Raw genomic sequence first — 13,202 nt, 5'->3', positions numbered from 1 at the left:
CGCACGCCACCGCCTCCTGCTGGGCCCACTCTTTCGCACACTCACACGCCACACTAACACTCAAAAGCGAGGGCAAAGCGAGAAAACGAGCGCGTCGTTTCCTACACATCTGCAGTCGCCATTTCGCATCCGCAGCATGTCCCGGGATGCAATTCGGCCTCATTTACATATCACCAGGCCGGCAGATCGCCACGCAAGCTCGCGACGTGCGCCTGCCACACACCGAACAAACCTTTTCAGCAATTTCCCAAAAAACGAGCCTGCTCGCCTGCCCACAAGGCTCCGTCTCTTACCTGCTCTCCAGAGCCTGCTGCCTTCTGTGCTTTTCTCTCGGCACCGCCGCAGCGCACACAACTCCTGCAGCGGGAGGGGGGGAGAAAGTTCCCGCGCTCCGCCGCAGGGAAGGCTCGCTCCGTGCGCACACGTCCTTTCGATGCCAGTCCAACAAGTGCTCCGCGTTAGCAGCGTCGGGGCTCCGGCGTGTCGTGTCGCACCTCACCTCACCTCGCACTGCCCCCTCCTTGAATGTCTGGCGCTGGGCATGCCCCGCTCTCCTCCGCCTTATCTTATCGCGTGTGAGCACCGACAATGGCCACAATGCCGGGGAATGGCACCTGTAAAGTGTTAATTGGGGCACAGGAACAGCCCGTCTCGTCTCGGGGGGGCCGGCTTCAGAGACAATACAGCAAACACAGCGGGGCGGGGGGAGAGGACGACACCACACATGCGGGTACAATCAGCTCCGGCGGGAACGAGACATTTGTCGGTCTTTTCAAGTGCCGAGAGCCGAGCAATCCTTCACTTGTATCGTTTCTTCCCGTCTGATCTCAGAAGCTAAGCAGGGTCGGGCCTGGTTAGTTCTTGGATGGGAGACCGCCTGGGAATACCAGGTTCTGTAAGCCTTTACTCTCCCGGCCAGCAGGGGTCGCCGATGGTTTGCGGAATCTTGTAGGTAATGCGACTTTACCTTCTAGCTGCCTCGAAATTGTCTTTTGCAGCGACAAACACCCGGTGTCGGTGGCGAATTACGAATGACACTTGTCTCCTCGGGTACTGTAAAGCGCTTTGAGCGTTAATATACCAAATTCACTAATAATAATAATAATAATAATGAATTGTGAATAATGATACCAGTTCTGGGAGATTACCAAAAAAATGTTTAAAAAGCTCAGTTAAAGGTTCAGATATATATCCAAGACTGGACAAACACCCAAGTTTGCCCAGTAAAGAGTTTTACACCTAGCTATAAAAACAGTATTACAGTAAAATAAAAAAGTATTACAAATAAAAATTGGGAAACAGTGAGCTTAAAGAAGCAAGAACTGCACAGTGGACTAGTAGTTCCTCATTTACAATATCACGTAATTTGCATTGCCCTGTTACCACACAGGCCTTGCTTGTCAACAAAGACCAATGAGATGCATTCCAGGGATCAATGGAATCTGACTGACTGAAATACCTGAACCTACTTGGTCTTGAACAGGGCAGACTACAAGGAGCCCAGACGCTAGTATTCAAAATCCTCAAAGACAGATCATGAGAAAGTCCACTGGATACATTTCATCAAAATCAAAAGACAAGCTCGAATTTGTAAACTTTTTGCTCCGCACTCAAATTCATCAGGTGCTGACCATTTGGCAACAGGCCATGACTGTAATTCAGACAGTAGAGGTGACTGTTCACTTTCCTGCTTCCCTTCTGGTCTCAGCTACCTTTTCAAATCTCCTACAGGTGATTAACCTACTAACACTTAGCTGTTCACTTCTACTTCGTAACCCTGCATAAAAGTACATGCTTATTACAAAATAATGTTTTTTTTTTATCCTGCAGGTATTTGTATCCTTTTCCAGCACTCATTTACAGCAATGGTCCATGTGTACAAATCCCCCCAAAAATATTTTATCACATCATCACAACACTATTAAATTCAGTGTGCTCGTCTACTCATTAGGCATTGTTTTAGTTCATCTTTGAGATAATGCTACAAGACAGAGTATGAATGAATAAAATAGAAGTAAGTATATAAAAATAATTTGTAAGAATGCAGCGTGCTTTGAGCTCCTGCATTGTCTTTTTATGAACAACATGCAGTTCAGCAGACAAAAACAGCAAGGAGAGCTGGGGTATGAACCACAGTTTCCAAAATTTATCAGTGCTCTCCCAGTCTAGGAGTGATAGATGGCCTGTCTTTCAATAGTGCTCCATATATTCGTTTGTGAATGTATTATGATGTCTCTATGTTGTAAATACCTGTAAAGGTCTGTAGATCTTATATTGATTATATATGATTTGGCAACACTGATCTGGTCATTGGTCATGCCAATAAAACGTCTTGAATTGAATTGAGGGCAGGTGACTGTGTGTTGACTGGGGAACCGTTAACCTGCGGCTAATCAATGTGTATTGTCCAGGTGGGTAGCTGCGTCAGCATGCGTAGGCTGCAAAGGAACAAGTAATAGGTTTATTCCATGCTGAAAAAAAGAAGAAAGAGAACACAACGTTTCGGCCGTGGAGCCTTCTTCAGGTGTGTGTACACAGTAGGACAATGTGTATTGTCCTACTGACGTGGGAGGAAGGGTGGAGCTACTCAAGGCACTCTCCCGCTATTGTTATGTAGCACAGACGTGATAGTGGGAGGGGATTTTAATTGTATCTTAGAGCACACAGACAGGCAGTCTAGCTCTCCGATAAAATTGGATTCCAGCTCACTGGCCCTGCAGAACTTAGTTAAAGACTTTAAACTCTCAGACACATATAGATGGATATATCCTACAACAGCAGGATATAGATGGTCAGGGAGGAATTGCAGCTCCAGAATTGACTATTGCGTTTTCTCAGAGAGAGTGAAAGTTGTTGTGAGGGATGTCTGTCTGTACTCAGAGGACTGCTCCCTCCCTCTGTGCATTTAAAGAATGGGATTTACAGCGGAACAAGAGAAATTGTTGCTATGTAACTGTTACCGTGTAAAAACTTAATGAAATGTGATCACATATACTGTTTTAAGTACGTATATTAATTGAAAGCTTTCTATTTTGTGATTCCTTGTATTTTTTGTGAAAAGAAAATAAACTTATTAAAAATCAAAATCGGTTAACCCAGGGCGAGGCTCGGCCATTGCACTCCGGCTGTGCTGACCCCTGCGAATTCCCCAAATGTGGGAATCTCGACTGCATAATTTCTGGTAGTGGGGGACTGCGTTCGCGCTCTCCCCTGATGTGCTTGGTCCAAAATCAGATGCAACAGTGCGGGCGGCTTTGCCTTCTGCTGGGGAGCTGTGCCGGGTGCCGCTGAAGCGGCTTCAGCGATGGGGGTTACTACAGAAACGCCCTGGGCTTTTTCGCGAGCATCGCCTGACAACGTGGTCCTCCTTTTCATGCCCGCTTCAGCCATAACGCTATGCTCTCGAGTTCTTAACTCGCTTCTTCCCTTTTTGTCTGCTCGCTCGGAATCCATCCCTGCTCATTTTGTGCGAGAATCTATGCTCTGTTGGATACAAAGGGCCTTGGATGGTTTTGAAGAATGTATTCGTCTTCTTTTAGACCAGCAGCTTCGAGAGCAGTGAATAGTCCTTACCCAGCAGAGCGTACTAGAAGAAAAATACACAAGGAATCCCTAAGACGGAGAAATGAATGACCCTACAGACATGTTCTGAACATTTGCCCCTTTCGTCTCTTTCTCTATCACTTTGTTTCTAGATTTCCTTTCCTTTCTAGATGCCTTTGGAAGCACGGTATGAATGCTACAGCGGAACGTGAACGGATCTGTCCTCGGACCAGGTAACATGGGCTTCACATAGTGCTGCTAATGTGGTTTTGACGGCGGCATGATTCACCCACTCAAACCCACATTGATTCAGATGTTTTGATGGTCTATTTAAAACAAAATAGTTTGAATAGTCTGGGAAAGCAGTGAGTCTATTACTGTTTTATGTGATAGTCCCCGGTGACTAGGTCTCGCCCTGCGACTCTCGACTGGGCTCACCCCCGGCAGCCCAGCAGGTGTGAGCCTGGCCGGCCCCCGGGAAAGCTCCGGTTGCTGCTGCTCCTGCAAGAGGTGTGACTGGGACCAGTAGGGAGCGCTCACCCTGCGGGCTGTGTGGCCCTCTTATGCCCCAGTCTCCTGATGGCGACACTCTGCTGCACAAACAGGCGCCGTCCTTCGGGGGGAGGCGTCAAACCGAGGTGTCCTGACCCTCCTTGGCCGTTCCAAATCCCAGGGCGTCTCTCTCGAGAAAGAGTCACGGCGGTGTCACCCATCAGTGCGCGCTCCGGGTTCCCTCTCGGGGCCCTGCAACACAGCGGAAGGGCAGCGAGAAGGAGCCTCTTGCTCTGACGCCGCAAGGCCACAAGAGGGCGGAGGCGCCGCGCGCTTGATGTGCTGAAATAAACACGCGACAGCCCCGAAATGTTTGCAGTGTGCTGTGCACCGGAGGTTTTTGTCTGGTGAAGACTTGCCTGGTGCTCCTCCGTGCAGTTTCTTTGTCCTGCTGCAGTGCGGGGCAAGAGCAGGGCCAGGCAACTGAAGGGAGCACGGGAGCACAGTCGCACAGTCGCCAACATCCAGGCACGCAATGCGATTTGGAAAGCAGCTCCTTTCCAAAGAGTTGCACACGAACGATCCTTGAGTCCCGCTCGGGGGGCCCGGAGCCCCCGCCACACACAGCTTCAAGTAGCGAGTCAGGCGCCGTTGCTTTCGCTTACGGCCACACCACCCTGAACACGCCCGATCTCGTCTGATCTCGGAAGCTAAGCAGGGTCGGGCCTGGTTAGTACTTGGATGGGAGACCGCCTGGGAATACCAGGTGCTGTAAGCTTTTGCTCTCTCGGCCAGCAGGGGTCGCCGTTGGTGCCGTAGGCTTTGGGAGGAAAAACCCTCGACTATGGACATTTATTTCCCGGGGTGCTCACGAAAAGACCAAACATTTCAATCTTCCCACTTTTGTTTCATCCAGCAACACTGACTGGCAAACGGTATCGCGACGGTCGTCCATTTTTAAGGCATGCCAGTTCAGAAAGAGAAGCTCCCTCACATCCCTTCAGATGCACAAGAAACATGGATCAATCTGCTCATCGCTAAAGTGGCCCTTTGAATGGCATGCGTGTGATTCATATGAAAAAAAACGGCTGTAAAACGAATATCGAAGCTGCCTCTAAATCTGCAATTGAAGGTCAGTCAATAAACAACTCGTTTTGCGTACAAATATACATTCATTTCTAACCAATTTCGTTCATTGAGCACGGATACAACAGAGGTACAGCCATTCACTATTTGACATTCCTGCACTGATACAGAACCCAACAATCAGAAAACTGGTGAACTGTCTTTAGCATTAGCATACAGTACCGAGGCCCCCATGACCAAATCAAGGCTAACCTCGATCAGCATCCTAAACCATGCAAACTACAGCAAAAAGACTCGCTTTGAAAAGGGAATTCATGTCCAGGAGGAGTAGTGTAATTAGCTTGAAATGCTTCCATGGACCTATAACTAAGAAAATAAGAGAAATAGTGGCATCCACTCCTTTCGAATTGTGGTCCTGCTTCGGGGTACATCGTTTTACTCTTACTTCATGCACTTCAAGTTGACCATCACACCTTGTTCTTCTGGTTGGATTAGCAATGTGTTGCATTCCGGTAAGAACTCGGTTTCAATGCTGGGGTATAACGACTCATGAAGAGCTTTTGGTGTTGGATTTTGTTCTTAAGATATACAGTATTTATCTCTCTCTCTCTCTCTATATATATATTATATTATGAGTGCAGGACGTAAGGTAGTCAGGTTACATGGCACTACAAACTGGTACACACACACGGGCAACAGACTGAACTACAAAGTCAAACTGATGGAGTGTGAGAGAAACAATAAAGGATTACTGTCCCCGGACAGAGAGCGGAAGAGGCAAAAGTCAGCCAGACCACCAGGGTCAGACAAGCTGAAAGATCACAATTGAAGTACCTTGTCACGAGGTGAACATTTAACGTGTATAAGCACAAGATTGTTTTTTGTGGTTATACAAATAGCGTTATGGCTGTAGCGGGCATGAAAAGGAGGACCACGTTGTCAGGCGGTGCTCGCGAAAAACCCCGGGGCGTTTCTGCAGTGACCCCCCATCTCTGAAAGCCGCTTCAGGGGCACCCGGCACAGCTCCCCAGCAGAAGGCAAAGCCGCCCGCACTGTTGCATCTGATTTTGGACCAAGCACATCAGGGGAGAGCGCGAACGCAGTCCCCCACTACCAGAAATTATGCAGTCGAGATTCCCACATTTGGGGAATTCGCAGGGGTCAGCACAGCCGGAGTGCAATGGCCGAGCCTCGCCCTGGGTGAATCGATTTCGATTTTTAAGAACTTTATTTTCTTTTCACAAAAAAATACAGGAAATCACAAATCAGAAAGCTTTACATTAATATACATACTTAAAACAGTATATATGATCACATCTCATTACATTTTGACACGGTAACAGTTACATAGCAACAATTTTCTTTTTTTCTGGTGCAAATCACATTCTTTATTTAAACATGATAATGTTTTTCACAGTTTCTTGAGATACTGTCCAATGCTCTCTATTTCCCACAGATTTTCTGCTTCCTCCCTCCCTTCTCTCCACAGATCTCTGAGGTAATAGTTCTCTCGGGTGATGAACAGGGCCAGGCTACCTGCTGCCTTGACTGGGACCTCGATGCCTTTGAACAGCCCCATGTTCCTCACTCTCCACAGGGCGTCTTTCCCACTGTTCACCACGGCCCAGATCCTGTCAAACACGTCAGGGGGAAGTTTGACAGGAGAGATGCCGTATATGATGAAAGCAGCGGTCAGGGTAAATTGGGGCGAGAGAGCCTGCAACCAATCTTCAAACTGTGCCCAGAAGGCCTTAGCAAAAAAGCAGGACCACAGGAGATGGGTCACAGTCTCCTCCTCGCCGCAGCCCACCCTAACGCAGCGAGGGCTGGGGGTGAGGCCCCTACGGTACAAGAAAGTTCGTACCGGTAAGCACTGGTGGACGACACTCCAGGCTAAATCTCTGTGAATGTTGCACAGAAATTTAGAGGATGTGTGTTTCCACACCTTCCTTGTTTGGGCTGATGTTAAAATGCCCACAGGGGTCTGCCTATTGTTCTGGGGTGCTACGAAATCTTCCAGTTTTTGGACGCTGACATCTCGGAGGGGAATATGGCCAATTGGGTGAGATCTTAGAAAACTTTTAACTGTCCCATAAATTGCAGGGCATGTGTCAGAGAGTGGGACGTCCAGCTTGGGTCTGACACCCCACACTCTGAACACCTCCCTACCTACCCAGAGCCTGGAAAAATAAGTCCAGGTACGCGCTGCAGGTGCTGTTGCAAAGCCTCTCAGCACAGAGGCCAGGAAAATGCACAGCAGCTTCGTAGCAATATCTGGGACAGACTTCCCCCCTGAGGGTAGCGGCCTGTACATTATTTCCCTTCTGAGTCTTTCCTGCTTCCCACCCCATAGAAATTGAAACATCAATCTCCTCAGCACCGCCGCAACACGGTGTGGGATTGGGAAGGTAGAAGCCAGAAAATTCAAGACAGGCAAGAGCTCGGCTTTGATGACCAGCACCTTCCCTGTCGTGGTGAGGTCTCGGTCCTTCCATTGCATCAGTTTTTTGTTTAAGATTGGCAATTTGTTCTGCCAATTTACTGTTCCCATCTCTTCTCCAAAATACACCCCCAGGACCTTAATTCTCTTCTCTTGCAGCCTGAGATCATGTCCTTCTTTTGGCTCCCTCCAGTTCTGATAAAAAATCTCACTCTTAGATGTGTTAATTTTTGCGGAGGAAGCCAAAGAGAACCGATCACAGCACTGCAGAGCTCTGCTAATTGAGGCATTGTCAGAGAGGAGCAGGGTGACGTCATCCATGTATAGAGATGTCTTTACCTCTCCTCCCCCACTTCCAGGCACTGGTATCCCATTAATGGCCTGATCCTGGCGCAAGGCACAGGCTAAGGGCTCCATAGCCAAAACGAATAACAAGGGGGATAATGGGCAGCCCTGCCTCACCCCTGAACAGACTTCAAAGGTGCGTGATCTATTGCCATTAACCATGACTCTGCTGTTGCTACCTGTGTACAGCAGGTTAATCCACTTTCTCATGATGGGGCCAAACTTCATGTGCTCAAGTACCGATGTTAAGTACTGCCGGTTTAGGCGGTCAAAGGCCTTTTCTAGGTCTACACCTAAAATGCACAGAGGGAGGGAGCGATCCTCAGAGTACAGACAGACATCCCTCAACAAGGCCAGGTTGTCGCTCATCAGGCGTCCTGCTATCCCACAAGTCTGTTCTTTCCCTACCAGTGAGGCCACTACATTTTGTAGGCGCAGGAAAAGGGCTTTGGACAGGATCTTAGTGTCCACGCCTAACAGGCTGAGGGGTCTCCAGTTCTTTATGTCATTTTTTGCTCCTTTCTTAAACAAGAGAGAGATAGTGCCTTCTCTTAAGGAGTCAGGCAGCAATTCTGTCTTGTAGCTTTCCTCGAATAGGAGCAGTAGCGGATCCTGAAGCAGATCCCAAAAGGTGCAATAAAATTCTTTAGGGAGCCCGTCAGCACCCGGAGTTTTCCCCTTCTGTAAGCTCTCCATAGCCTGTCTCAGCTCTTCTACTGTCAAATCCCTCTCAAGTACTTCCCTATCTTCTTCACTCAAAATGTTTTCTAGCTTTGAGGTAAAAAAATGAATATCTTCATCCTTTACCTCTGTAGAGCTGTACAGTCTTGAGTAGAAGGCCTCGGTGCAGGAGAGGATAGCACTCGGCTCTGTTCTCTCTCGTCCCTCCTCATCAACTACACTTTCCATGACAGTCTTGGAGCCTACCACTTTCCTGAAAAAGAAGCGAGTACACTTCTCATTTTCTTCCAAGAACTGCACTCTGCTTCTTAACAGCACTCCTCGACTACTTTCTTCGGCTATGCTCCGGATGTCCTTTTTTAAAAGGGCGATATCCTCGAGCACATCGAAGCCACTGTGCAGCATCGTGTAGAGACGCTGCAGCTGCCTCTGTTTCCTGGCTAGCACTCCTCTCCGTCTGGCAGCAGCCTTCCTTCCCTCAGCCATGAAAAAGGCCTTTGTCCTCACCTTCACCTCCTCCCACCACTCTCCTACTGACCCGTACAGACACTGCAAGGACAGCCACTGTGATAGTTTCTCCTTGTAGCGGGATACTACCCCCTCGTTCTCTAGCAGCTTTGTGTTGAGTTTCCAGAGGCCTGGGCCAAAGACAGTCCCGCCCTGGAGTTCCACTCTACACCCTAAAGCCTGATGATCTGAGAAGAAGACAGGCTGAAGAGTGACCCCAACAACTTTCACTCTCTCTGAGACAAAGCAATAGTCAATTCTGGAGCTGCTATTCCTCCCTGACCATGTATATCCTGCTGTTGTGGGATGTATACATCTATATGTGTCTGAGAGTTTAAAGTCTTGAACTAAGTTTTGCAGGGCCAGTGAGCTGGAATCCAATTTTATCGGCGAGCTAGACTGCCTGTCTGTGTGCTCTAAGATACAATTAAAATCCCCTCCCACTATCACGTCTGTGCTGCATAACAATAGGGGGGAGAGTGCCTTGAGTAGCTCCACCCTTCCTCCTACGTCAGTAGGGCAATACACATTGATTAGCCGCAGGTTAACGGTCCCCCATTCCACATCCACACACAGCAACCTGCCATCTATGACCCTCTGAATACTTTTCAATTTGAATGCCCATCCTTTGAAAAGAATGGCCACGCCAGAGGCTCTGTTGTTATTGTCCCCTGACCAAACAGAAGGCCCTTTATCCCACCTATCTTCAAAACTTTTATACCTCTCTTGATAGGCTAAAGCACACTCCTGCAACATCAACACATCTCCCTCTCTCTGCTGGAGGTAATCAAAGACAGACTGGCATTTAACTCTGTCATTGATACCTCTTGTGTTAAGAGAAATTATGTTAAGAGCCATATTACATAAGAAAGTGGAACCAGTCTTTACAAAACACATTTCTCTTCGGTCTCACCTGTTACCTTTTTCTTTTTCTTTTTCTTCTTACCAATTTCCTGCCAGCCATCCTCTGAATGAGCCTTCATCAGGGTGGCAGCAGTAAAAGCGTTCACAGAGTCCATTTCAAGGAAGGGGGTAGAGGGAGGGGTGGAGAGGTTCCAGCTGTCCCCATCGCCATGCTCTCCTTCCTCCTCGCTCGGGGAGAAAACAGAGTCATTTTTTCTTTTCCTCAAGTCCAGCTCCTGGGAGCACTGAGGGGAAAGGGGTGCAGCCGATGCACCAGTCTCCTCTTCCCCCTCACCCACCAGCTGCTGCAGATCCTCCGTGATGGACTGGATGGAGGAGAGGAGGGCATCTGTAGCACTTGCAGAGTCTGAGAAAAGCAGCTCCGCTGAATCCTGGGTATCCTCGCTGGACCCGCTCCACCGGGGGGCCCCACACTGGCCCTCGTTCTGAGGAGCAGGAGTGGGGGAGGGGTCCTCGCTGTTCTCGGGGGTTTTCAAACCCTCGTGCTTGTCTGGTGCAGTCTGCGGTTGTGGGGGCGTAGTGGATTTCTCTTCCACCAGCCCCGGAGCCACAGCAGGACTGATCCTGGCTGGAGGCTGAGAGTCTTTGTCCAACAAGGGTTCTTTGTTTGACTTGTTGTTTGCTTTGGATTTTCGGGCCGGTTTGGCTGAAACAAGCACTGCCTCATCCTTTCTCATTTTGAGTTTATTGGCGTAGGCGTGAGGGCAGTTCTTAAAAACCTGTCCTTCCGAGCCACATAAATTGCACTTTGGCAGCATTGAACAGTCAGAGGCTAAATGTCCCTGTTTGCCACAGGTCTTGCAGCATTTCACAGTGCAGGACGATGCCAGGTGTCCCACAGCACCACAGCGCCGACACACCTTTGGTTGTCCCACATAAAACACATAGCCATTGCAGGCGCCCAGCCGGATTGTAGAGGGCAGGTGCCTTAAGCCTCCATTTACGCTGTCCGGTAGCAAGCGAACCTCGAATTTCCTTGCTCCTGTTTTTATACCATCAACATCTCTAACCTCAGTTCCATGGTGGACGGTGCAGTACTGGTTAAGCCAGGTGTGAATGTCCTCCGTCTTTGCCAGTTCCGAGAACATAACAACATGCACCGTTTTCCTCTCTCTCTGTGTCAGAGGCTGCAAGTTGATCTTCTCAAGTGCAGGAACTTTGCCTCTTTTTGCCTCAAACACATCCACGCATTGTTCAAACAGAGGATAGGTAGCAAATACAACCTCAAATGCTTTCTGACCTGGGAGAGCGAAGATGAAATCCAAGTGCCGAGGTTCAAAGCCAAGTTCCTTCTGTAACACTTTTCTGCTGAACTGCATACGATCCATGAAGAGGTCATCCAAGAGCTCAAAACGTACAGCATTCTTACGGGATCCAAAGGTTGCCATTTCAAAAACCGCAAATCGAACACTGCTTCCAACAAAAGAAAAACAATCCAACTACTCCACCTACAGGCTGATCAAGGTATCTCCCCTGCCAGGTAAGTTTGGTTTGCGGAATCTTGTAGGTAATGCGACTTTACCTTCTGGCTGCCTCGAAATTGTCTTTTGCAGCGACAAACACCCGGTTTCGGTGGCGAATTACGAATGGCACTTGTCTCCTCGGGTTCTGTAAAGCGCTTTGAGCGTTAATATACCAAATTCACTAATAATAATGAATTGTGAATAATGATACCAGTTCTGGGAGATTACCAAAAAAATGTGTAAAAAGCTCAGTTAAAGGTTCAGATATATATATCCAAGACTGGACAAACACCCAAGTTTGCCCAGTAAAGAGTTTTACACCTAGCTATAAAAACAGTATTACAGTAAAATAAAAAAGTATTACAAATAAAAATTGGGAAACAGTGAGCTTAAAGAAGCAAGAACTGCACAGTGGACTAGTAGTTCCTCATTTACAATATCACGTAATTTGCATTGCCCTGTTACCACACAGGCCTTGCTTGTCAACAAAGACCAATGAGATGCATTCCAGGGATCAATGGAATCTGACTGACTGAAATACCTGAACCTACTTGGTCTTGAACAGGGCAGACTACAAGGAGCCCAGACGCTAGTATTCAAAATCCTCAAAGACAGATCATGAGAAAGTCTACTGGATACACTTCATCAAAATCAAAAGACAAGCTCGAATTTGTAAACTTTTTGCTCCGCACTCAAATTCATCAGGTGCTGACCATTTGGCAACAGGCCATGACTGTAATTCAGACAGTAGAGGTGACTGTTCACTTTCCTGCTTCCCTTCTGGTCTCAGCTACCTTTTCAAATCTCCTACAGGTGATTAACCTACTAACACTTAGCTGTTCACTTCTACTTCGTAACCCTGCATAAAAGTACATGCTTATTACAAAATAATGTTTTTTTTTATCCTGCAGGTATTTGTATCCTTTTCCAGCACTCATTTACAGCAATGGTCCATGTGTACAAATCCCCCCAAAAATATTTTATCACATCATCACAACACTATTAAATTCAGTGTGCTCGTCTACTCATTAGGCATTGTTTTAGTTCATCTTTGAGATAATGCTACAAGACAGAGTATGAATGAATAAAATAGAAGTAAGTATATAAAAAGAAAATCAGGACCTGACAACACTTTGCCTTGCAAACAGATTGTCAAAGGTAATGATTGTGCACTGAGAGGGTCGATACCATGATCACATAGCTGAAGGAGAAGTGTCTTTTCTATATCGTTGTTGACAACAAGCCGTAGTATTTTTCCCCAGAGCTTTAGGAAATGAAAGGTGTTGGAAGTTGTAAGAATGCAGCGTGCTTTGAGCTCCTGCATTGTCTTTTTATAATAATAATAATATAATAATTGCTTACACTTATATAGCGCTTTTTCTGGACACTCCACTCAAAGCGCTTTACAGGTAATGGGGACTCCCCTCCACCACCACCAATGTGCAGCATCCACCTGGATGATGCGACGGCAGCCATAGTGCGCCAGAACGCTCACCACACATCAGCTATCAGTGAGGAGGAGAGCAGAGTAATGGAGCCAATTCACAGAGGGGGATTGTTAGGAGGCCATGATTGATAACAGCCGATGGGGAAATTTGGCCAGGATGCCGGGGTTACACCCCTACTCTTTTCGAGAAACACCCTGGGATTTTTAATGACCACAGAGAGTCAGGACCTCGGTTTTACATCTCATCCGAAGGACTCATCCGTTATGAACAACA

General features: G+C 47.6%; 2 non-coding genes and 1 pseudogene across 2 annotated transcripts; 2 read left to right on the top strand and 1 right to left on the bottom strand.

Annotated features, from left to right (window-relative positions):
- Positions 1-3,066: 3,066 nt before the first annotated feature.
- Positions 3,067-3,213, top strand: LOC138241417 (U1 spliceosomal RNA; annotated as a pseudogene).
- A 1,481-nt stretch (positions 3,214-4,694) lies between these two features.
- Positions 4,695-4,813, top strand: LOC138241756 (5S ribosomal RNA). The gene has a single exon (XR_011191026.1). It is a non-coding gene; the product is annotated as a 5S ribosomal RNA (ribosomal RNA).
- A 1,390-nt stretch (positions 4,814-6,203) lies between these two features.
- Positions 6,204-6,373, bottom strand: LOC138241430 (U1 spliceosomal RNA). The gene has a single exon (XR_011190652.1). It is a non-coding gene; the product is annotated as a U1 spliceosomal RNA (small nuclear RNA).
- Between the last annotated feature and the right edge of the window lie 6,829 nt (positions 6,374-13,202).

Source organism: Lepisosteus oculatus, chromosome 1, assembly GCF_040954835.1.
Source record: "Lepisosteus oculatus isolate fLepOcu1 chromosome 1, fLepOcu1.hap2, whole genome shotgun sequence".
NCBI classification, from domain to species: Eukaryota; Metazoa; Chordata; class Actinopteri; order Semionotiformes; family Lepisosteidae; genus Lepisosteus; species Lepisosteus oculatus.
This window is presented reverse-complemented; position numbering and strand designations above follow the sequence as displayed.